This window comes from Notechis scutatus, chromosome 5 (assembly GCF_049901735.1).
Source record: "Notechis scutatus isolate UNSWTSFEM ecotype Mainland chromosome 5, rNotScu1.2, whole genome shotgun sequence".
NCBI classification, from domain to species: Eukaryota; Metazoa; Chordata; class Lepidosauria; order Squamata; family Elapidae; genus Notechis; species Notechis scutatus.
The window spans coordinates 33,300,704-33,328,432 of record NC_142013.1 but is presented as its reverse complement, the minus strand read 5'-3'; positions in this window follow the sequence as shown (position 1 = coordinate 33,328,432).

Sequence of the window (27,729 nt, the reverse complement as noted above, 5' to 3'; positions counted from 1 at the left end):
TTAGTTATAATTCAGTTACATGATACATCTGGCATACATTTTAGCTTTTTAAAATATATATACAGAAAATGTATATTTGAAACATGGAATGATAATCCCAAACCAATGTATGGTCTTCTGCAGCATATTTATCGTCCAAATGTTGCCAAGATATTCTCAATCTTACACGGGAAAAGCCCCGAACACACCAAGACCTGCATATCTGTACCTTTGAAAATCTATGAAAACATACACATACACACATTCCTCGGAAGTTGCGCGCTCGAGCTGAAGCCACAGTTGTAGCGTTCTCGCCCAGCGATCCTCCCGGCCAGCGCTCCTCGGGTTTTTGTCAATATATATATATATACTGTATTCTTAAGTTTTCGCGGGTACTTACATGTATGGCCTTCAGCTTTGTTCGGGTATTTTCCCACGTCATAGTAGTGGTGCTTTTAAAGTTGTAGCAACGTTTCAGCAGAATCTCATAGTAGTAATGGACAGAAAAGACTATGAAACAAAATTGACAGACCTACTCCAAGACTCCACATACAAACCCATAAACACAGACCCAACCACATATCTGGAAAAATTAACCAAGAAGAAAATTATAACCAGCCACATAAGCAAAGAGATCCAACACACGATCATACCCAGAGAGAAATCTTCCAGATGCCCCAAACTATACGGCCTCTCAAAAATACACAAAGAAGGCATACCTCTCAGACCCATAGTCAGCTCCAGAGGAGCACCACTACAAAACCTAGCTAAACACCTAGCAAAAGAGCTACAGCCCCATGCTTAAACAGCAGCTTCTCATGTACAAAACTCATACCACTTCTTGGAAATGATCAAAGATCTACACGTGGAGCAAGAAGATCTGCTTGTAAGTTTTGACGTGGTTTCACTATTCACTCAAGTCCCGATAAAAGAGACCCTTGAAATCATCAAAAATAAATACCAACCAGCTAAACACCTCATGGAACTAACAGAACACTGCTTAACCAACACATATTTCATATACAAAGGACAAAGATACAAACAAATAGAAGGAGCCCCCATGGGATCACCACTGTCACCTGTCATTGCAAACCTGTTCATGGAAGAATTCGAATCCAGAGCCCTGGCCAATGCCATCCTCAAACCCAAACTATGGTTAAGATACATCGATGACACATTCGTGATTTGGCCCCATGGACAAGAAAACCTAAACAACTTCCTAACACACCTAAACAGCGCACACCCCAAAATCAAGTTCACCATGGAAACAGAAACAAACAAACAACTACCATTCCTAGATGTACTAATCTACAAAAAACAGATGGCACACTAGGACACACCATATACCAGAAGAAAACACACACCAACCACTACCTCAACGCCCCAATCCCACCACCACCCAGCACAGATAAACTCCGTGGCTAAAACACTAATTACTAGAACCAAACGCCTGGCAGACAAGACACACATTAAGACTGAACTATGCACCCTGACTAAAATATTGACAGCAACGGCTTCCACAAAAGCAAAATCACCAACTTGATCCACAAAAACACACTGAGACATAATAGAGACCCAGAAGATGAACAGACCCATGGAACAGCTGTCCTGCCCTACATAAGAGGCACTACAGACAAAATTAGTAAGATACTATACAGACACCACATCAAGACTGCCTTCAAAACAGACAGAAAAATAGCAGCCATCCTCAGAAACCCCAAAGACAAAATTGACCTGGAAAACCAAGGCATATACGAAGTCCCCTGTGCATCATGCCCGGCCACATACATTGGACAGACCAATAGAAGAATAAGCACCCGCCTGGATGAACACAAAAATGCAGTCAAAAAGCTGGAACACACTTTCTCACTAGTCCAACACATGGAAGCCACAGGTCATAGAATCAACTTCGATGGCACCAAAACCCTAGCCACTATAGAAAATCCCAGCCACAGAATCATCAGAGAAGCCATAGAGATTGAAAAAAAGACCAGAAAGCATGAACAGAAGAGATGATTCCACCAGGCTGTCAATCATTTGGAAGCCTGCACTCACAAACAAAAAAATCTCCACACCACAAGCCAGGCAAACACCTGGGCACAAACAGATTCCCCTGATACCTCCAGCTCAAACACACCCCAACCAGGCACCCAGATGAAACCCAGCTTCCTAACTAATGATAGCCGTCCATTTACCCGAAGCCAAGCTGCACTAAAGGCCTCCAATAAAGTAACACAATGTTGCCAGCTAATCAAGATACAAAAAGAGCCAAAAAACAGACAGAAGATATTAGAGCAGAACACAGCAAACTCCAAGACCAATAAACACAGACCAAGACTCTCAACCAATCAGGATGAAGAAAAAAACATTCTGGCACAACAATAGGCTGCCCCAAATTTAAATCTGAAACCACTGTAAAAGTCTAACTCACAGACGCACACACAATACAAAAGCCTGATGATGGCAGATGAGATTCTGCTGAAACGTTGCTACAACTTTAAAAGCACAAGTACTATGACGTGGGAAAATACCCGAACAAAGCTGAAGGCCATACATGTAAGTACCCGCGAAAACTTAAGAAAACAGACACACACACATATACATACATATACATATACATATACATATACATATACATATACATACATACATACATACATACATACATACATACATACATACATATATATATATGGAGCTTTGGTTATTTAGGTTTTCTCCCGCGTAAAATTGGAAGTATCTTGGCAACGTTTCGATGAAATCTCATTTGTCATCTTCAGGCTTGTGTCTTCGGCTTTGTGCTTCTTGGAGTAATGTGAGCTTGCAGCTGCTTCTTCCTTTTAACTGCTAGTGGGGGTGTGACTTGATTGGGTGGGGGGTTGGCTGTGTTCTGATTGGCTGGGGGGGCTGTTCTCATTGGTTGGGGATTTGGCTGTGTTCTGATTGGTTAGGGGGTTGGCTGTGTTCTGATTGGCTGGGGGTGTGTTCTGTTCAGGTGGTGGCTTGGTTGTGCTCAGATTCATCTTAGTTGTCGGGGGATTTAAGCTGGTGAGCTGTGATCCTGTTGTTTGGCTTCGTGTTCGTGGTCATGCCACATCTTTATGTTGGGCGTCCGTTCGCTTCATATATGGGTCGGAGGGGTTTGAAGCGGGTAGTGATGCAGCTGCAGTATGGCTTCTGGTCCGTGGTTGTGTCTCATCATCTGTGTGGGTGTGAGTCTGCTTTGTACGTGAAGGTGTGGTGGTAGCATCTTGTGTGGCCCTCGTAGGTGTAGGTCTGGTGTCATTCTTCAAGTTAGGTACTCGTTTGTTAGTGAGGGCGGGTTTCCAAATGGCTGGTAGGCGGGAGGTATCATCTCGTTTATTTATGCTTTGTGGGAATTTTTCTATCTCTATGGCTTCTCTGATTATTCTGTAGTTGAAGTGTTCAGTTTTGGCGATAGTTCTGGTATTTTTAAAATCAATCTCATGTCCAGTGGCTTTGAGATGTTGGACCAGGGAAGAGGTTGGTTCTTTTTTGATTGAGTTCTTGTGTTCTTCAATGCGTGCACTTATTCTTCTGTTGGTTTGTCCGATGTATGTGGTAGGCAGGCGGTGCATGGGATTTCATATACTCCTTGGTTTTCTAACTTGATTCTGTCTTTAGGGTTTCTTAGGATGGTGGATATTTTTCTGTTTGTGCAGAATGCTGTTTTAATGTTGTGTTTTTGGAGGATCTTGCTGATTTTGTCTGTAGTGCCTTTTATATATGGGAGGAGGGCTTTGCCGTTCTCTTGTTCTCTGTCTTGGATTTTGGTTGGGGTTTCTTTTTGGATTAGGTGGGTAATCTTCTTTCTTTGGAATCCATTGGCTGTTAGTATGTTGGTGAGAGTGTTTAGTTCGGTTTTTAGGTGTTGTTCATCAGCTAAGCATTTTGTTCTGGAGATGAGTGTCTCAGCTACGGAATTGATCTGTGCTGGGTGGTGGTGTGAGAGTGCATGTAGATAGCGGTTTGTATGTGTTTTCTTCTGGTAGATGGTGTGTCCTAGGGAGCCATTGGGTTTTTTGTATACCAAGACATCTAGGAAGGGAAGTTGATTGTTAGCTTCTGTTTCCATGGTGAATTGTATTTTGGGGCGTAGGCTGTTGAGGTGTGTGAGGAAGTTGTTCAGTTTTTCTTTCCGTGTGGCCAGATTATGAAGGTGTCATCTACGTATCTGAGCCAGAGTTTGGGTTTGTGATCATATTTTTCTAGAGCTTGTGTTTCAAAGTGTTCCATGTAGAGGTTTGCGATGACAGGTGAGAGGGGTGATCCCATGGGTGCTCCTTCTATTTGTTTGTATTTTTGTCCATTGTAGGTGAAGTATGTATTGGATAGACAGTGGTTGGTCAGATCTAGGATGTGCTTGGGGGGTGTTTGTATTTGTTTTGGATGGCTGTCAAGGCTTCTTTTATTGGCACTTGGGTGAAGAGGGATATGACATCGAAGCTCACTAGTAGGTCGCTGGGTTGTAAGTTTTGTTTCTTTATGATCTCGATGAACTGGAATGAGTTTCTTACATGTGAGTTGATGGATTCTGCATAGGGCTGTAGTTGTTTGGCGAGAAATTTGGCTAGGTTTTGTAGAGGTGAGCCTATGGAGCTGACTATTGGTCTAAGTGGAGTTCCTTCTTTGTGTATCTTGGGGAGACCATAAAGCTTAGGGCATCTGGATGATTTCTCTCTGGGTATGATTCTTTGCTGGATTTCTTCACTGGTGGGGGAGGCTTTTATTTTGGATTTGGTGGTTTTTTCTAGGTAGGTGGTGGGGTCTGTCTTTAGGGGTTTGTATGTGGGGTCTAGGAGTAGGTTGGTTAACTTGGTTTGGTAGTCAGATGTGTTCATAACCACTGTCGCGTTGCCCTTGTCTGCTGGTAGGATTATTATGCTGGTGTCTTCTTTCAGGTTACGTAGTGCAGTTTGTTCTTCTTTGGATAAGTTGCTTTTGGGTGGTTTGCTAGTGCAGAGGATGTTGGTGATTTCGAGTCTGATTCTATTAGCATCATCAGGGTTGGTTTTGGTCAGGCTGGTTTCAACTCCGCATATGATGGTTTCTGCGGGGATGTGTTTGGGAGCGACAGCAAAGTTGAATCCTTTTGAAAGGACCTTGGTTTCAGCTTCGGTGAGGATCTTGTCTGAGATGTTGTGCACTGTTTGTTTCATGTGTGGCTGTGAGGGGGGAGGAGTTGGTTTCTGGCATTGTTGTAGTTTTCTGAGTTTGTTGGTGTGTGTGTCTGTCTTGAGGGTGGTCTGTGTTTTGGCTCTCCAGACAGCGAGTTGTTTGGATTTGTCCCAAAGTAAGGGGTGAATCTTGTTGCTGAGTCTGAGGTGAAGTATGAGGAGATCTTTGTTGATTTGGTCTAGGAGAAATCTTTTTGTGTGAAGTTCATTTCTATTTAGGGCCAATTCTGTTCTTTTTAGGATGCGTTTGGTGGCTGCTGTGTTGGTGTGGAATTTCAATTGGAAGCTTGTGGGAATTAAATTTTGATCTCGGCAGTTGCATAGGAATGCGAGGTCACATAAAATGGAAGCTCTTTGGACTTCAAGTTTTTCATAAGTCCTGGTCAGATGGTGGGTTTCCTCCCCGTAGAGGTGCAATATTTGATAGAAAAACGCCCACACAGCATGAATAAAAGAGATGACACCTCCCGCTTACCAGCCATTTGGAAACCCGCCCTCATGAACAGACGAGTACCTAACATGATGAATGACACCAGACCCACACCCACGAGGGCCACACAAGATGCCACCACCAGACTTCCACGTAAAAAACAGACTCACACCCACACAGAAGATGAGACACGACCACAGACCAGAAGCCGCACTACAGCTGCATCACTACCCACTTCAAACCCCCCTGAGCCATACATGAAGCGAACTGACCCCCACCATGAAGATGCAGCACGACCACGAACTCGAAGCCAAACAGCAAGATCATAGCTCACCAGCTCAAATCCCCCAGTAACTAAGACCAACCTGAGCACAACCAAGCCCCCCACCTGAACAGAACACACCTCCAGCCAATCAGAACATGGCCAACCCCCCAACCAATCAGAACACAGCCAAACCCCCAACCAATGAGAACACACCCCCCACCCAATCAGAACACAGCCAAGCCCCCACCAAATCAAGTCACACCCCCACTAGCAGTTAAAAGGAAGAAGCAGCTGCAAGTTCACATCACTCTGAGAAGCACAGAGCTGAAGACAGAAGCCTGAAGATGATGAATGAGACTTCATCGAAACGTTGCCTAGATACTTCCAATCTTACGCGGGAGAAAACCCGAATAATCAAAGATCCATATATATATATATATATATATATATATATATATATATATATATATATATATATATATATATATATATATATATATATATGGTGTTCGCTTGGTTGGGTATTTTCCCACGTCATTGTAGTTCTTTTAAAGTTGAAGCCTGATGATGGCAGATGAGATTCTGCTGAAACGTTGCTACAACTTTAAAAGAACTACAATGACGTAGGAAAATACCCGAACCAAGCCGAACACCATACATGTAAGTACCCGCGAAAACTTAAGAAAACAAATATATATATATATATATATATATATATATATATATATATATATATATAATATGTTATCAGATGTGAAATGACCTGACTCACTATAACATTTTATAAAATTATTTTTTTATTTTTCAAGTGCTTCCAGTGAATATTTTGTATTCTAATTTTATCCCTTTAACATAATGAATAATTGGTTTTTACACAATAAGAAAGGATATTTATACTATAAGCTAGTGTTTATTTATAACTATATTCAACTTCATATAAGATTAGATATTAGCATAAAAGTTAATAATTACATGATTACATGAACTGTTTCCTACTTCAATTTTCTTATTTATTTAAAATCCAGTAATTAATCACTGTATTCTCCAGCAACCACTTACTCTAGTTATCCAGAATGACTTAAATTTTCCATATGATCATGAACACTATGAAAAGTTACGTTTCAACAAATTCCTCATCTGCTTCTCATAGAATAGTCCAGCTGCAAAGGTAGCCCTTTTTCTAATTAGAAGGCCACAAGCATAGAAAAGATTGGGAGGGGAACTCATGTTAGGATGAGTTGGAGGGGTTCTGAAATTTTAGTATGCTAGAAAAATTACAACTTGCTGTATCAAAAACAGTACTTTGTGTGCGTTGTCTTTTTCCCCTGTTAGGCTTATAATATTTATGTAATTCTGTAAGAATTCACTTATGCTTTATTGTTTTAAGATCAGAGGAAGGTTGAACATTTAGTCTCACAATGAAGACTACAGTAGTAAGTTGTTTACACTATTATACAAATTGATGGAGAATTTTAATGGATATTTCATTATATTTAATTCTTTTTTCCACCAGTCTGCACTCATATTTCTGTTTACAAAAAAAAAGAAAGAAAAATATTTAGTTTTTAAAAGGTCAGTTAGAAGACTTATCACAATAGCCATATTTTCTTTTTGTATCACTTACCTTCTCTCCTTCTCTCAAAAATTATAGACCTAGAGGAAGAACTTTTATAGAAGATCACAACATATGACCAGACATTAATAAAACTGAATTGTCTGTCAGATATAGCAGCTGGAAGCTTTGAAAGACTTTAAATACAAAATCAGTATTTTAATACAAAAATAAATTAAAAGTCATATCAGTGGGAAGTACAAGTATTATACAATTTTCAGTTCAGTTCAATAGTCTCTTTTTTCTACCGGGATAAATTCAACTTCACTCAGTTTTAATGCTAATTCATATCAAAGTCAATATTCAGCAATGTAGTTTGGAAGTAATATCCATCTGAACTCAGTTAAACTTACTTTATTGACGACAAACATGAGAACTGTATTGTGTATTACTGATAAATTGTACTATCAAATAATGGATTATACTGTGAATTATGAATACAGAATTGGAGTTAATACTGACACAGTACTCTATCTTGACTGTGCCAAGTGAATGGGATGTTGGCAACTATATATTGATTTACAAGATCACTTTATACAGTATTAGGGATCCTTGTTTGTACAGAATTACTTGAAGTAAAATTAGCTTTTATGCTGCTGTCACACTAACTAAAATGTACTAAAATGAAGCCATTCTTATTTTTACTGTTAGATGACATTATGCCTCTTGGTTGAGCACAGTTAATATTGGTTAAGTCAGTATATTACTTTTCTAAATTACAGTAAAGCATTATGCAAAAGCATTACTTGATCAATGGAATGATGTGTGGTAAAAATCAATATTTCTCTGGTGATTACCATGGCAGATGATTTAGAATGTAAATTGGTAAATGGTGAAGAATTTTAATTATCAATGAGAGGAAATAAAAAAATAGATACGTTTTATGAAACTATAAGGAAGATGATGATGATGATGATGATGATGATGATGATGATGATGATGATGATGAACCATTCAGTTGATTCTATGGGGCAAGTTTCTCCACATCTTCCAAACATTTTTCTATGCTCTGGCATAGTTCTGACTAAAAATAGTCAGATCTTGTGGAAAGCAAATGATAAATATATAGAGAGAAATAAATAATGAAGGGAAAGTGGACATAATAAAAGAAGGCACGAAAACTGCTTGTAACTAAATGAAAAGAATTAGGTTACTATATCATAAAAGTATCTGGAATAATGCTGCTGAGAAGAATGAAAAATTACGTTTGATGTAATTATGAAGTGAAAAGGACTGAGGATAAGAAAAATGCATCTAAGAGAATGATTTTTTGTGAAAATGTGGTTGAGAGGTAGATTTTTATCTTTTGTACCATAGATAATTCAAAGAGAGAGAGAGAGAGACAGAGAGAGCATGATGGGTTTACTTTCTTTGTAATAATTTAGTTTACAAAATATAGAAATGTATAAAAACAGCATATAATATATACAAATGTAAGGAGCTCCTTTAATGGAAAACTCTGTGTCCAGTATTACAAAATGAGTAATCTCATTTAATTGATTTTCCATGTCAAGGCACCCTCCTATCCCATATATAATCTTAAATTTAGGAAGTTCTGTCAGCATATAGCAGTAGATTTAAGGAAATTGCTTAGAAGAAATATTTTCTTCTCTGAACTTTTTAAAATCCAAGAAGATAACAAGAAGTTTTACTTACTTTAAAATAAAAAAAAGTTATAAAGTTGCCCACAGGAATTTTGGTCTGCTTCAATGAGGCAAATGTCTCATATGGGTCTTTCACTCTTCGTAGATAAAGAGCAAAGGTGGGGCCAAACCAGCTAAAATAGTCACTTTATTTTGCTGTTAGCTTCTGAGTCTATGAAATTGCTCTTATCAAGTAAACCAGTTCTATGAAAAAGCAGCATGTCTTTTCAAAGATTTATAAAGTGTTATTATGATTTCTAAGATCCATATTCATACCATCAGTACTTAATTACTATTTAAGGGTAACAACAAAAACATAAATAACATAAGATTATAACAAATTTGCTTTCACAAAGAATTACATGAAAACAAAGCACAGGAAAAAAGAAAGAAAGAAATGTATAAAAAATGTATTGACCTAAACGCTTTCTTGAAAAAACTATTTATTCTAAGTATACTATAGGCAGGATGTCTCATAGATACTTTTTTCAAAAGGCAACTGGACTGTTTTTTCCTTGAGGAAGATGAAGAAAACATTTCATTTCTCATCCAAGAAGCAAAATGTTTTCTTCTTCCTCAAGAAAAAAACAACAGTCCAGTTGCCTTTTGAAAAAACCACCTTTGAGACCAACGATGACTAGGATGAATAAGAATCTCCACAGACATATAAGAAGGGTATCAAATCCCAAAGAATACTTGATGGTAGTGATGATAGGGTGGTATTGTATGACGTGGATGTCTTTAAAATGTCTTCAAGTAATGTAGTTTTACTACATGGTCAATCTACAGATATTTAGATGACATTTTAAAACTTTCACAACTAACCATTGTGATAGTTGTAGTAGTTAAGACATGATTATACAGAATGAATCTGATAAACACCTCATAAGTATTTCACTCATCTAAGTTACGCTGTTGTTTCTTCTAATAATTGCATTCACCAACCAGATGTTTCTGAAATTATTTATATCTATACAGAATGTTATAAATCTTTATATATTTATAATTGGTATAAGTATACCATATAATGCTACCAATAACAGACAAATTAATGGAACCAAATGTATTTATCTCAGATAACAGAACAGTTTAGGTTTGGGGGTTTTTTATAGTAGGTTTTCCCCCCCCCTTGCTATATTGATTAATTGTCACCACATTACCTCCAACAAAGCTAATTTTAATTAGCTGCTTGCATCTTAGCTGAGGAGATCTTAGCTGATTGAAAAGATTACATAATTAGGAAAAAACTGAAGAAAAATAACATCAAACTCATTGTAATACTTGAAAAAAAACCGTAATTACTACATAATATTTTTTACAGTCTGATATTTTTTAATTGTGAATTGGAAATGGAAAATGAAAAGAAAAGCTAAGAACAAAGCCTTTTACTAATAGTAAAATTTACAAAAGGTTGACTTAATCACCATCCATTTATGATGATACTAGCCATTCAGTATTCAGGTTAATAAGTTTTAGAAATGAAACATTACAAGTTATCCATCAATTAATTCTGAAGAAGCAATTTTATCACATATCACATATCTTTTAAATTATGTGAGTAAATATGTTTGGGGTAAAAGTTTCCTAAGCATTATTAGTGCAGAAGGAATATTTTGAACTTCTCTTTTAACAGTTTTGAAACATTTCGAATGCAAACTGAACGTCAAATGTTAATTTTGTTTTACATATTTGTAGAACTATTTTTTCTTTGCCTTTAGCTCTCTTTAATTATGCTCATTAGTATTTAGCAGGTACAGTCAAGGACAATAGCTGTTAGTCATGAATATTCCAGTGGTACCATCAGTTCTTTCAATAAGTCATCCAATTCTATTCCTTTAGATAACTATAGCACTCATATTGCATTCCCACTTTAAAAAACATCCTTTCTTTTAGTACAAGATGAACAGAAATAACTTTGATTTTTGTAACTGTATGGACTGTGCAATTCAAGAAGTTAAAACCTTTTATCAGTGATGGTTAGCAGATCAGTATTCCAAGAAAAATGATAAAGGCAGAGCATGTGCTACATGAATTCTGATTTGATTCAGGTATAGATGGATAATTTGAAATCTGATTTAAAGACTATGACTTCTTTTTTAAAAATATTACTTTTACTAAAGTTATATCTTAAATATATAACTTTAAAGGTTTTTAAAAGGAAGATAAAGACTAATACAAACCAATATAAACTAAGAAAAAGGAAGAAATCAAAGAGAAAACTAAAAGTGCAAGAAACAAAAATATACACTGCTCAAAAAATAAATAAAGGGAATACAAAAATGAGACATCCTAGATCTGAATGAATGAAATATTCTTATTAAATACTTTGTTCATTACATAGCTGAATGTGCTGACAACAAAATCACACAAAAATTATCAGTGGAAATCAAATTTAGCAACCCATGGAGGTCTGGATTTGGAGTTATACTCAAAATTAAAGTGGAAAAAAACACTACAGGCTGATCCAACTTTGTTTTAATGTCCTTAAAACAAGTCAAAATGAGGCTCAGTAGTGTGTGTGGCCTCCATGTGACTGTATGACCTTCCTACAACGCCTGGGCATGCTCCTGATGAGGTGGTCTCCTGAGGGATCTCCTCCCACACCTGGACTAAAGCAGTCCCCAATTCCTGGACAGTCTGTGGTGCAATGTGGTGTTGGTGGATGGAGCGAGACATGATGTCCCAGATGTGCTCAATTGGATTCAGGTCTGGGGAACGGGCGGGCCAGTCCATAGCATCAATGCTTTCATCTTGCAGGAACTGCTGACACACTCCAGCCACATGAGGTCTAGCATTGTCGTGCATTAGAAGGAACCCAGGGCCAACCGCACCAGCATATGGTCTCACAAGGGGTCTGAGGATCTCATCTCAGTACCTAGTGGTAGTCAGGCTACCTCTGGCGAGCACGTGGAGGGCTGTGCAGCCCCCTAAGGAAATGCTGCCCCACACCATTACTGACCCACTGCCAAACTGGTCATGCTGAAGGATGTTGCAGGCAGCAAAACATTCTCCATGGCATCTCCAGACCCTGTCATGTCTGTCACATGTGCTCAGTGTGAACCTGCTTTCATCTGTGAAGAGCAGAGGGCGCCAGTGACGAATTTGCCAATCTTGGTGTTCTTTGGCAAATGCCAAACGTCCTGCACGGTGTTGGGCTGTAAGCACAACCCTCACTGTGGACGTCGGGTCCTCATACCACCCTCATGGAGTCTGTTTCTGACCATTTGAGCAGCCACATGCACATTTGTGGCCTGCTGGAGGTCATTTTCCAGGGCTCTGGCAGTGCTCCTCCTGTCCCTCCTTGCACAAAGGCGGAGGTAGCGGTCCTGATGCTGGGTTGTTGCCCTCCTACGGCCTCCTCCACATCTCCTGATGTACTGGCCTGTTTCCTGGTAGCGCCTCCATGCTTCGGACACTACGCTGACAGACATAACAAACCTTCTTGCCACAGCTGGCATTGATGTGCCATCCTGGATGAGCTGCACTACCTGAGCCACTTGTGTGGGTTGTAGACTCCATCTCATGCTACCACTAGAGTGAAAGCACCGCCAACATTCAAAAGTGACCAAACCATCAGCCAGAAAGCATAGGAACTAAGAAGTAGTCTGTGGTCACCATCTGCAGAACCACTCCTTTATTGGGGATGTCTTGCCTATGCTTTCCACCTGTTGTCTATTCCATTTGCACAACAGCATGTGAAATTGATTATCAATCAGTGTTGCTACCTAAGTGGACAGTTTGATTTCACAGAAATGTGATTGACTTGGAGTTACATTGTGTTGTTTAAGTGTTCCCTTTATTTTTTTGAGCAGTGTATATGAAAATATAGGAAAAAATGATACAAAACATAGTTTTAAATCTTCTTTATAGTAGTTCTAAATATAATTATAAATTTACTTCTTACTCCATGGTTACATTACCCTATTCTTTCTATAATTTATTAGATATAATAATCAAAACTATAAATCATGTACATTTTCATGTATCTCATAAGGGAGCATCGAAGTACATAGGAGAGTCCCAATCAACAAAAAACATAGATATAGTCTGTGATAATAAGTTAATTTAGTATCTCAGCAAGTTATATCAGCTTCAGCCACCATTTATCCACAGTGAATAGGACTAAACCTTTTCATCTCTGTGTATATAATAATCAGCTGCAGTTATTCCATACAAAAATAAACTTCAATGAGATTTTTTTCAACTTTTTGTCCATTAATTCAAAAAGGAAACCTCTGGTCTCAATTGTATATGAATCTTTAAAATCTTTTAAATCGGTGGATGCATTTGAATCCAGAATTTTCTAGCTTCTTGTGATTTACATTTCCAAGATAAATTTGAAGCACCCTTATACATTGTAGATAATAGTCTAGTAAAATTTACCAACCGTACATCATTTTATAAAAAATCTATTTTAGATTATAATATAGTGTAAATCTTTTCAATTGCATATTTTCCTTTTGTTTTATTTCTATATTATAACCAAATTCTGTAGCCAATCTGTTATAATATTATTTTACTTGTTTTTGTTTCAATTTTTATGCAAATTTATACATTTTAGCAATTATAAATTCATAATTTGTACATATTTCTGTTTCAAACTCTTACAATGTTCAAAACCATAAATTATTTTGTCTATTTTAAATCTTTCTAATAGTATAAGTATAATATTATAAGTAAACTATTGACAGCTATATCCCTCTTCCACCCGTTCTTGCCAAAATGTTTTCAGGAAGGTTATATTTATTCCATATTCTCAATATGGATTTTTAAAATCCACATTAACTTTGATTTTATTGTACTAGAAATATCATGCTACCCAAATCTCAGCTCATGCCCTCTCTTTCATTGAAGCAAAACAGAGCATGCTGCAAATGTAATTTCAAATCAGGTAAATCCAATCCTCCTATTTCTTTCCATCTTGTATTTATCTATAGTTTTTTCTCCTGACACACAATTTACATATATTCTTCTGACATTCTTTAAATGATGCATCAGTTGTCAAAACTAACACAGCATCCTGAAACAAAAATACCATTCTAGACATTCATTTTTATCATGAAAATTTTCTTCAGTAATGACAGCTGTAGTTTCTCCCACCTTACCATATCTTAAAATACTGTAGTTATTTTGAAATAACATACAATTCATATTTGTCATAGTGACAACATATTTTATCTTCTTCTCAATCTTAAAACGTTTATTAATCACTTATTTTAATCTTCTATTTTCATCTGTGTGTGTATTCAACTTCCATTTATTATTCTTGGAATATGTTAATGCACCAAATTCTTTTAATGTGTGCATTAATATTTCCTTTAAAGGATCTTCCAAATCAAAACCAAGTTGTCTCTCTGCATTACTGAAGCAATCGTCTCCTTCCCTCCATTCTTGGTGCTTTTCTGAAGATTGTCATAATCCAGAATCAAAGTGTGTCAAGAAAGGAAAAAATAAAAGGCAAGTTTCTGTCCCCTTTCCCCCACCCACTTGGTCTTTTAGTGCCCTTAAGAGTTGTATCTCATGTAGCACTCTGTAGTTAAAGACAGCAACATAGTCTAGTTTATATTTTCTTTATCTTTTTTTGTAAAACCCAGCAAATATCTTCACTTTTTAACAGTAAACAAAAAAAAAAAATCTCCACAAAGGTCCAATTAGTTTGTCTAATTTCATTCCATGTTCAAAAGCAATTTCCTCAAAAAATAATGTTTCAAAATAACCGATCCCTTTATCTGTTTAAAACTTTTTTTTACATTGACTCCTTGTTATTTGTCAAGGAGTCTATTGGTATGGACTGAAAGAATGACTGGTATTTTTACAGCTTTCATATTTACATCTACAAAAGGAAAAAGAAAGGTTTTAGAAAGCTTAATAGCTATGCAAACTCAGCAAACAGAGCACAGTAAGACTTGCTAAGTGGATTTAATAATTACTGAAAGCTCAGAAAAGTTAGCCTTTAAATAATTCTTGTTTAGATACCTTCCATATGATAAGGCACTAATTACAATTTTTTGTCATGATAGTCAGAAAAAATAAATACAAGTATAATTGGCTGACTGAAATTTCCCTTAGTAATTTAAAGATTCAATGCTCTATGAAAATTATATATGCAAACTGATTATGTTTCCTCCAGAACTCTCTATATAAGGAGACAGGCAAGAGTATCCTGGTGTTGCTCATTTCAATAATTTTTCTGATTCCTTCAGTCACGCTTTTTTGGGGAAAAGAAGTTAAGTAAAATAGTACAATTTGTAGGCAAAATTCTTTGGTATCTTTGATATCTGATAGAATACAGCACTTAAGGAATTGGTTATAGTAGATGACTTGGAATGCCAAATGTTGGTCCTTCTCCTCCTGCCAATACTTAATGGAGATCTTTGAGTTCAGATCTTATTCCTTCAGAAAAATAAGTTTGCCAAAATATTAGTAATAACAACAATAATTACTGTGTGACCAACCATAATAATAACACAAACATACAAAATTTCAAGTTAAATGATTCGTTTATGTTAATCAATCTCTAAAGTTTTTAACTGTTCTATTCTGATCACCACCAGTCAATTGCAAAATGCAGCTTATTGTATATCCTGCAATCATCAAACATCAACATCTGCCTATCTCAGGTCCATGGGAAAGACTTGATAGGTGGATAAAAATGCCAAATCCAGTCTAACCTGCTGGATATCTGTATGACTGACCATAGTGGACAATGCATTAAACAATAACTGCCTATTCCAAGTGCTTGGAAAGAAATGAACAAGTAGATAGAAATGCCAAATCCAATCTAAACATTTCTCTAACTGTACAAACAACCATAATAATACTAAGAAAGCAAAGATAGTACAGTAATGACAATTGCACCTCAGGTGCAATTCCAAAACAACTGGAACACTACTTGGACACCATCAGCATTGACAAAATCACCGTCAGTCAATTGCAAAAGGCAGCTTTACTTGAAACAGCTTATATCCTGTGACAATAATCTTTGATATTATTAAACAATAGCATTTGACTGTCCCAGGCTTTTCAACAAAAATGCCATAACCAGTTTAAATATCTGGCTGACTCTGTGACCAACCATAGTAATTGAAACAATGTATTCAAAAACAATAAAGCAGTGCATCTATAAAAAAAAATGAATCCAGTCAGTCACCCCACTCCCCAAACAAGAAGTCAATACTAAAGATTATAATCATTATTGGGTTAATTATTGTGTCTTCTTGGGCCAAACAGCAAGGTTAGGATGTTGTATTGTAGCCTGATTGGACATGCAGATATTTCTGGGCATAAACTCATACATCAAAATATTGCTTAGGAATCTATATTCCTGGCATCAGTTGTGGGTATTGATGGCAATAGTATGGTCACAAAGAGAGCTAGTCTCCCATAAAACATTTATATATACATATGTTGCAGTTCAACACATTTTGCTTTTATATTCTCTACAAATCTGGGTGAGAGAAGCTTTATGCCATAATTGTTTTTAAACATCAAGACAGTTACCAGAAAGTAGAATTTAGATTTTTTTTAACACTATGGACTATTTAAAGGAGGTGAATAAATCTGAATAAGGACAGGTTTGAGAAAATTACAATCAGCTTCCTTTAGCAGAAGAGGAAGCTCAATTAACTTGTTAAATTATTCATAGTGAAATTTGCTAAACTCTAGCACTATTCCCATCTCCATTTAATTTTTGGCATCACTGCTGAGCCTACTAACAAGGGTACCAATTAGTGCCAAAGAGAGGTGATTAATGTCTTAAGGAAAACAAATCACCCACTGCAGCTTTTGGTTTGCACTGTAGACTAAATGTTGAAAGACAAGAGATATGTCTAATTTAATCCAAATCGTGATTTCAGTTGAAAGATGTATAAAATCTATGATGGAAATATGAAATATTCCAAGAAAAATTAAATACATTTGCATAATATCTAGGTGCTATGATTTAATTCTGATATGTTTCAGTAGTCATTTTTAGGGTAAAAGTACAGAGTTTGCCACAGATATATATCTACTCTGTTAGCATTTTTTAAAGATAGCAATGAGATAAGATTCAATGAACTAGTGATTGAAACTATAGTATCTGAGGTCTCTGCTTTCTAGAGTTGCAGCTTGTTTCTGCCATAGTTATTTGTGTTGTGGGGGGTGAGGGAGGTGAGGAGAAGGGTGAGGGCAGCTTTTCATCCTTTGAATTTAAGGAGGAAAACTGAAATGATTCCATTTGCCCTCTGGACTGCCATTCCGCATGAACAAATGATGGAAATTAAGGTCAACTGATCAGCTGATCAATCAACTGATGAGTTAAGCAATAGGGAGGCAGAGTATTTTATCATATTGGCATCTGTGATGCAGTCTGGACACTAGAACTGACTTTTCTCATTTCCAGTACACTTTGCATTATCAGTTTTTCTTCAGTTGAAGAGATACTTTCTTCAGATATGGAGGAGGAGGAGGAGAAGGAGGAAAGAGAAGTGCTTCTTTTTGGTGGTTTTCATTATTTCAGGGATTATATTTAGAAAGGTTTGAGAATTTTGGTTCATTTTGCTTGCCACACAAAATCCTGATTACTAAAGTCCTTAAAATAGTTAAATGAAAAATATATATTTTCTTTTTGAAAGAGTGAAGATTTTTTTAAGACAGTAAAGAATATTTTTAATAAATTTGTGCTGTGATATCACAGTCTGAAATTTTGGATCGAAAGTATTTTTTAAAAAATTTACCTGTATACCTCAATTTTGGCTAATAGGCAAAAGAAATATTTTATAAATGTTTATTCAGCAACTATTTGGTACAGAAACCAAGCAGGACAGGTACAAACTTCAACAGACTTCAATAGTTAAGACTGCAGAAAAACTAATTGCAACCAGCCTGCTTTCCGTTGTGGACTTATATATTGCACAAACCAGACAGAGGGCTGAAGAAATATCCCTCACATCCTGGACATAAATTGTTTCAACTCCTCTCCTCATGATGCCGCTGTAGGGCATTGCATGCCAAAACAACTAAACACAGGGACAGTTTTTTCTCTCATGCCATCACTCTGTTTATCACCTAATTCCCATAGCATAATTTTATGTCTAAAGATATTTATCCATGTATTACTGTATTACCATTATCCTTGTCATCTTTTGCCTTTACCTTCTACTATTGGTATCTTATGATTATATTACTTTGTTGTTTGTAGGTATACTGATAGCTTATCCACTGGAGACAAATTCCTTGTGTGCCCAATCACACAAGGTATTAATCGCCAAAATTTTAGTGTAAAAATATTATCTGTTTAAACAAATATTGCAGTCTATGCCAGTGGTCACCAACCAGTGGGCCAGGGACCACTGGTGGTCCGCAAGAAAATGTTGGTGGTCCACAGAAAAATGTTTTCCCCAAAGCACTCCCAAAGCAATTAATCCAGGCTGCGCGGGAACATAAGGCTGTGCCACACACATGGCCCACCCACCTGCTGGCCCCCACTCTTCAGCTGAGTGCAAACTTTATCTTGAGTAAAGCCATTGGTGGGGGAGGGAAATCGGCCCTGGGGTGGCTTGCTGATGGTGGGAAAGTCGATCCCATATTCCAGAGCTGCAGTAGTCACAAGACTGGCCCTTTGGTCATCCTGGAGCAGCTCATCCAGTCCATGGCAGGCCGGTACACCTGGGTGGAGGAGTAGCTGTTGTGGGGTAACCAAAGGGCCAGTCCTGTGACTACTGCAGCTCTAGAATATGGGATCTACTTTCCCATCAACATCAGCAGTCAAAATTCATAGTAGTGATCCTCAGGATTTAAAATTATGAGTTTGGTGGTCCCTGAGGTCCCCTGGTCTATGCAGTAAATTATAACTCTCAAATTTCTGAACAATTTCCTACTATGTTGAGATGTTCATTTGAAAAGCTACTAAGGACTGTGCATATAAAGCCGTTGTGAAGCTTCAAGTGAATAAGATTGAATGATTAAATTATTCTTTGGAAGCAGATTCCCAAATCAAAATGGCAACCTGCTTCAAACAAACAAATCAAATCAGATAGGTTTGAAGCACTATAGGCCTCTGATACCTTCTCTTCTACTTCTGGAATTTTTAACAATGCCCTGGACTTAATGTAGTTTCACTACATTCATGGACTTAATGTAGTTGTCCAAATCAGGACAACTTGTCTGAGGTAGAAGTGAGTTTGTCCATTTTGCAATTATCACAGGCTTTAGGTATAGAATAAATATTTTACAAGCTCAGTTAATGGAGATTTATTTGGATAATGAATTTCCTTGGATGCTCATCATATCTGTGTGGCAAAGAGGCCGATATGTACCAGTTGGCTCTAGAGATGGCAACTCAGTTAGTTCAGTTGGCTTCTGTTGAAAACAACAACAACCTGGTAAAGGTTGTGATTTGATTGTGAATTGCTGGCTGATCTATCTGTTTCGTAGTCTGGCCTATCTGCTCCATTTCAGTCCAGGGTCCTCAAACTCATTAGCACATTGACTACTTCATGAAGTTTCAAAGTGTATATATACTTCTGTATTATTTTAATTAATAGTACAACAAATAATAGCAATAAGAGTAAGAGTAATAATGTTGACCGTGGATAATGCAATTGACCTTGGATAATCAATATTGATCATCTTTTTTTTTTCTCCTTTGCTATTAGAACTCTCCCATAGAGAGCTCCCATAGGGGAAGTAGGAATCTTACTAATTCTTTTCCATGACTCTCCACTGGCATGTTCTTCAAACAGCATTTTAATTTATGTACCTTACCCAACATTTTACTCTTCTTTCTCCTTCCCTCCCACATGAAATGTCTCTTCTGGTCCCAAGCTTTTCAGTGTTGTCCTTTCCCTAATTTCTCATAGATATCTCTTTGATATTTTTTTCCTGCTTCCCCAGAACAGTTCTGCTAAGAATGTTTGTGTCTTGGTGTGAATGTGAACCACTTAAAATTGGCTGTTCTGAACAACGAATGATTAATGTTTTACACATCATCCCTATTAATTAAGCAAGAAAGGAGCCAAGGTGAAAATGGCATTAACTAGAAATGCTAACAGTCAGCTTTCTTTTAATTAGGGAAGGGCAATAGTTAGGTCAGGATCTTGTCAAATCTGTTGATTTTAAAAAGACAGAAATTATTTTGGAGGCTTTCGTGGCTATTGGAATACTTACTTTATATGCATTTACTATTTAAGTTGAAGATCACAACTTCACTAAAGATTATTTTAGCAACTGTGGACCTTTTATGGTTTGACACAATTCCACAAGTTTGCTTCACTCCTGAGAATAAAAACAATTACTAAAATTCAATCCAGTCTCTAAAGCTGGTTATATTCCATCTAAGAGAGTTTTGCATCTAAAGTAATGCAAACTTCTAAAGATCGATTAGATTAGAATATATTCACAGCTAACTGGAAGACTAATTATTTATAGTTCTAGTAAAGTAAGCCAATGATGACCAATTAATATACAACTTGATTAAATAGTGGTTGGCTGGATACTTATTTGCTTCTCTGCTTCAGAATTGCTATTCTTTAGTTTAAGCACTATCTCTATTCTAGTCCTTATTCCTAGATTCACTTTCTCTTTAGTTGACAGGACATGGATTATTTTCTGTATAGTATGATGTGCCTATCATTTGAAAAGTTTACTGTCTCCCATGCCATACTTAGCTTCTTTTTATACTTTTTGAAAGTTAATGTAAAGAAGTTAATCTCTGAATCCAGACCTTTACTATTCCAGTAACTTTTAAAGAATTTCTGACTAAAGTGACTAAAAGATAGAAAAAATAAGGCAGTTTACATCTGCAAGACTTTGCAGCTGGCAAGCATTCTGCTAAGAGTCATTAAGAAATCATCAACATTATTTTAGTTCTTTTTTTACTGTACTGTACCTACTGTAACAGCACATTTTATAATTTTTTATTTTTAGCCTCTGAAATACATTAAATATAAATTTACAATTTATTAATTGATAAATTAGCTCAACAGTTTTAAAGTCTGCCCCTTGTATTGGAGTTTTTCATTTCTATACATCCTATTATTACGTTCATTTAGTAACTTCTTTTAGCTAAGCTTTGTCATAAAAGGAATATTATTTTGGCTTCATGTTTTCTTTGAAAGAAATTCCTAAAAAGATCTAGGGATTTCTATCACATTATCTTTAACGTGTTTGAAAATTCCATTCTTGGGCAATTTAAGATAAACCATAACATTAAAAGCCAATCAAACAAAACAACAACCACAGTGTAATTATGTTATGAATCAGAAAATGTTCTTAAAAAGTCTTAAGTATTTTGGACACATATCACACATAAATATCTCTCCTGAGTTTAAAAAAAAATAGAGAAAGACTCATTCCAGAAATGTGAAGCAGAAATGCTTCTCAGTCAGTGATAGGCAGCAAACAAGTTCTCACTTGAAACAAACCAAATTCTCCCCAAATTCTTCATCTGTTTGAAACTTCAAGTTTTCAGGATTCAAAATCCTCATCAAACTGCTCCCTATATAACCATTAGACCACTGCCATAAATGAAACCTCTCAAGTTAATACTTAGAAGTCTTAATCTTCAACAGGCTATCAGCAAAAATGATTTAGCAGAGCTATTGCTGTAATTGTGAGAAACAGACAAAATCAATGTTTAATGCTGCTCCCTTATCCTGATTCTCAATGCTATATTGCCATAGCAATAAAACATTGGATTTTAAGCATATAACAATATGGACCTGAATTTAAAACATGTAAGAACAATACAGACCTGAATAAAACTTCTTTAAAAATTATTCATGTACTCACTTAATTACAAAACTTATATGGCTGCCTATATCATATAATGACTCCAGGAAGCTTATAACATTTCTTTAAAGTACTATTCCCTAGTGCACCAGACCAATCATTCGGCAGCTCAATCTCCATCCTAGCCCAATGCTTAGGGGAAGAGCCATGACTTCTAAGCTAAAAGTGTAGGGATTGCTTGTATGCTAGGTGGATGGCTATTCCAAAGCACTGGAAAGATCACTGAAAAGGTGTATCTCTGAGTTCCTGAGAATATTTAGGCGAGATGACTATCTTATCTAATCTAGTAGGATGAACAGATACCCCCAGAGAGGGATAGTCTCACAAAAAAACCTGATCCTGGCCCATGTTTTTAAGTTGATATCTAGCACCTTATATTGCAGTCAGAAAACAACTGGAAGACAGTGCAGCTTAAGCAGCAGTGATATTACTCATGTGACACCCAAAAGTGCATATGCCACTGCATTGTACACTGTTTAAACTTCTAGATATGGGCATCCCATATAGAGCACAGTGCAGTAATCCAAACTGCAGGTGACTAAGGCATATGTGGCTATTAGTAAGTACTCTTGGAATACTTCCTATTTCAATAATAGATTCATCCATAGCTGTCACATGCTCTTTGAGCAGAAGCCATGAATCCAAGAGGATTCTCAATTGTGCACCAGATTGCGTGAGGGACTCAAAGTTGTGAACTGCCCTTTTGACCACAGGGCAGGGGCAAAAGTCCACAACCATTGCAACTTGCTAGGGTTAAGTCACAGTGGTTCCTTTCCATCCAGCTCTTTCCACCAAGATGGTGGGGCCTGTCTAATCCATTAACCCTTGGGACCCCAGACTAGCTGCCAGAACCAAGTCTTCAGAAAGTTGAAAAGTTGGGTGCGGGTCCTATGTTGGAGGAACATTTTATCCTTTCTTCCCTTCCTGTTGCTATCCCATTTGAATCAGGGTTATAGTGGGAGATCTATACTCAACAAGCCTAGAAATTTGGGCTTAGCTTGCATGCCACCATTTCTCAAATTAAGGCACGAAAGCAATACAGCCCCAGGGCATTCATTTTGAAAAAAGGTCTAAGCCAGTAGAACTTCCATATCCCTCCCACTCACAGTCAAAGTGAATTTTAGAGTATAGGTAAGTTAGTGATTCCAGATGTCATCTGCAACATGCCTAGTGCCCGATTTTCATAAGCCTAGAAAATATTATTCTCTAGATAAGCCTAGACAATATTTCTTTTTAGTTTTTTTTAAAACATTATACTATATAACTATAATTGTCACAAACTTTTTTCTTTCCATTATTTAGACATGAATGTTTTAAAAATTCATGGTGCATTTTCTGCGAAAACAAATAGCAAAATGGTTGGCACTTTATATCCATTTTGGATTCCAATCTGACTTTAACTCTTAACATTATTTATTTATTAAATTTTAAGTTACTTAAAAATAAAGTCTAGACACTTTTATATAGCAAAAATTAAAAATTGCTTCTAAAAGTCAACAAATAGAAAATAAGATGAGGGGAAAAAAATCAACATTACACCTCTCTTTAAAAAGAGTTTTAAGTCATATTTTTCAAAAAAGAGTTTAATTTAGAAACTTCAAACACTACTTTGCTGAGCAAAGAATTAAATATACTTTTTTAGACTACAAAATTACTTTTAGATTGTCATGTACATCAGTTTAATTTTCTGCAATAAGAAAATCAATTTGGATAAATTTCTATCCATTATGAATTCAGAAAAAGATTATTTCCTCCCGTCGCTTCTCATCTTCTTACAATGATTCTGTTAAATTGATACTAAACATAGTTTTGAAAGTCTTACACAAGGAGTTTAAGCAAATAATAAGCAAAACCATGATGATTGTGTAAATGAAAGATGTTGTTTATAATGAAGGCCTATCTCAAAACAAAAGATTTGCTGGGTATTCTGTGTTAAAATATAACCTCAGATTGTATAACCAGAATACTTTGAGATAAAATCAATACAAATGTATATGACTCTTCTTACTGCCTAAGTAGTCAGTCATTTTTATGACAGTTAAATGGCAATCATATTTAATCAAACTCTAATAATGGTATGTGTTAAATGTGAAAAGAAATGGCAAGACTTGCTCATACCTGCCAAATTCTATGGATTCCATTGAATGAATGAAATGGACAATTACTATTAGTAGCAGTGCATATATACAGTGAGTTTTATCATTTGTCATTGCAAACTCTAATGTTGCCATGCTGTCTGCCTTAATTACAGTGAATTGCCATGTGTCTTTCCAGTATCCACATATGGCAAACTAATGAAAATGGAATCACATCATTTTCCAAGTTCTCATCTATTGATAAAGAACCATTTATGAACAATTTATATCAAAAACACCATGAGCCATCTGTCATTTGCATGATTACATAGATTGAGCTATGGAGGAAGAAAGACCAGCTAACCAAACTGCAGAGATTTCTTGGTATCATTTGATGCATACTGACTTGATCAACTAACATTACCTATCTTGAAGTTAGGACATACCCTAATCTGAACTACAAATAATGAAGTATTAAATAATACTTAATAAAGCTACTTCATTAAATGACAATAATTAACAATCCAATAGAAAAACATTTGCTAAATAATTATAACATATTTTGGGGTGCTGAAAATGGTTTGGAAACTGTTGGCTAAGACTCCAGATTACAACCATGTTGAAGACTCTCAAATTGGCCCTTCTCTCTTTCTACACTTAGAAGACTGGACTCAGATATATGACTCTAGATTCTTTCTCTCAGGTTACTTGTTCTCTGTAAACATCAAATATTAACCTGTATTCATGTTATAGCAGTCTATCTACATAATTATTGGGAAATAATAGTACACATTGTACAAAAATAATGAAAGGCATTATTAAAGAATCATTAGCCTGTGTACAGGGAAAATGTGTCTTTCTCCTCTTGGTGAAGAAGAGCCACACAATGAAATCTTATTCTACTAAATGTTATATCTTCACTGATATCATGATTGATGATGATGAAATTACTGATATCTGGGTTGACCACAAGAAACCCAGATAATAAATAAATTATATAATTATATGTAATGAAATCGTAAAGCCCAGTTTGGAGTAATGATTAAGGTGCTGGCCTACAAACCAGGAGTTTGTGAGTTCTAGTCCCACCTTGCACATGGCAGCTGGCTGGGTGATCTTGGGCCAGTCATTCTTTCTTAACATCATAGGGGAAAATAGGATGAAGAAACAATATTAAGTATGTTTGTCACATTTGATGACTTATAAGGTAATAAAAATAATATATTATTATTTTTAAATAATGAAATATGAAGGTATTAACAAAACACCTTCACAGTATTGTCCTGGCAATAATATGGAGATATCCATCTGGATGTTTTCAAAAAAGTTATGTTTATTGGGTTTCCACAATGTCCCTGCATTGTCCAACTAATAACTCTAATCCTGCTTGGATTTTGGGACAGACTATTTTCAGCAGACTTTGAAACTGAAAGGAATACCTGTCAGAGACCTTTAGCCCCAAGTGAACCAGGAAATTGCAACTAGGAATGTTAGGATTGCAGTCATTGAGCAAAGCAGTTATGTAGCATCCTGTATATCAGCTGCTTCATTCAATGGGTGATAATTCTTGTCCCAATTCTGGTAGTAAATCAAGGGCAATCTATAATGGCAGATTTAACATTCGGAGAACCATGTCTGACTTATTCAATTAAATTTTCACCCATTTTTTTCTGCTTTTTTGCAAATGTTGCAGTGTTATAATTCCAGTTTTTAGAATATATATATATATATATATATATATATATATATATATATATATATATATATATATATATATGTGTGTGTGTGTGTGTGTGTATATGTGTATATGCATATATGCGTATATGCGTATGTGTATATGTATATGTATATGTATATATATACACAATTGAGTGAATTAGTTCTAAAATAAGCAATAAGAGCCTAATTTTAGCCTTTAACCCAGCATGGGAATGTAGTGCCTATATCTTAGAACATAATTGAATTTTCATCTTCCTCTCTCTGATAAAAGCTCTCTTATTCCAAATCACCATAGCCATTTTTGTCCCTGTTATCTTCATTCCTTCTTCTATTACTTCAACACTAAATTGGTGAGCAAATAATAGAAGCAGTGATCTCCTTGCATAGCCATTAACTTTCTTGTTCTGGCCTAAAAGGACAGAGCCAATTGCTGAGAAAAAGATTATAAGGTTCTGCTCTTTTCTGTCAAGGTGACTCAGTTGTTTACATCCTTTCCCCTTTTTTCCTATCCCAGCTCTGACTGATAGGAAATGTCATTGACATTTAGGTGTACATCTATATATATATTATACATGGAATTTATTGTCAGAAGATCACAAATGGCAGTCAGAAATAGCAACCTTCCCAGGCAGAAATTATTCTCAAGAAATGCCTTCATGTGAGTAGTTTTCCTGTTCAGAAAATGTTCACCTTCCATGGAAAGGTGTCACCAATGAGAAAGCATTAATTTATCAACAATCAATCAATTTTAGAACTATAGATGTTGTTAACCTTAAAACAATAAACATCAGTCATAGTACTGGCAGCAAAATCTAATAGAAAAGCTGACTCCTTTAATTTGTATCCTTAAAGCATCACTGAAGCAGAGCTTTCTCTGCTGCAATGTCCACCATCTAGAGCATCTTGCCCTCAAAGGTGAGATCAGCTCCCAGCCACCTATCCTCCCACAAGAACCCGAAGACCTCACTCTGCCAATTGGCCTGGGGACCAAATGAGGGAGTTCCAGTTGGAGTTGGCTGTAAGGTGAAGGCAGATTACACTCCCCCTTGCCCTTGCTCTCTACTCTCTGCTCTCCACCCATCCATCTTTTTAGTCATCATATTGATGTATCTATTCTCATTGTGTTCCTTTATCATTGTTTACTTTATTGTTCTATTATTTTACTTCTGTTTACATGCCTTTTCATTTTCCCCCCCTTTTTATTATTGTAAGCCACCTGGAGTAAACCCATGGCAAGATAAATGGCAAATAATAGGCAAAATATATAAAATTAAATAAAAAAAATCAATTTGATTTCAAGATGCTGGTTTAAATAATCTTTAGTACCTTCTCAAAATAACATGTTCACAACACATTGAATTTATCAAATATTTTATATACTATCACTGAAGAAGGAGTTAAATATTTGATATATAAATCAGAAGATACATTTTCAGAATTTCCCTTAGGACTTTATTAGGCTAATACTGTACTGCTTTCTCTACAATTGATCGATTTCGTTTCATTTCCTCATTATATGTGCCTTTATTATGAATGCATGCTCTCTTTTTTAACATTTCTAATAACCAGTCAGCAAGTCTTCCAATAATGTACAAAATGTACATATTTGATTATCCTTTTGCCATACTTTATAATTCTTCATGTTCAACTCAATTACTTTCTTCTAAACTTTGAAAATATTCCAAAGTATAGCAACAGTTTAAAAAAAAACCTGTTTTGAAATAAAAATACTTATATTATTTTTTTCTTAAAGTTGAAGATTATGTATAAGCTTACAGAATGAAAAATCTATTCTGCTTACTAATAGTAGTAGAAGTAGTACCTGTAATAGTAGTAGTAATTTTAACCATATATGTACAGAGTGGAGTCTTCTATTAAAATTTATCTATTATTTAGGTTTATTCATCCAAAGTCAAATAATTGTATCATTATAGTGCCTCTATGTATTGGTAGTTGTTTTCTAAAGTTTAGGTCAATAATTATTCTTCACCTTTTAAATGAAGATTCTTAAAAAAATTAAAAAGAAGTATTGTGCCA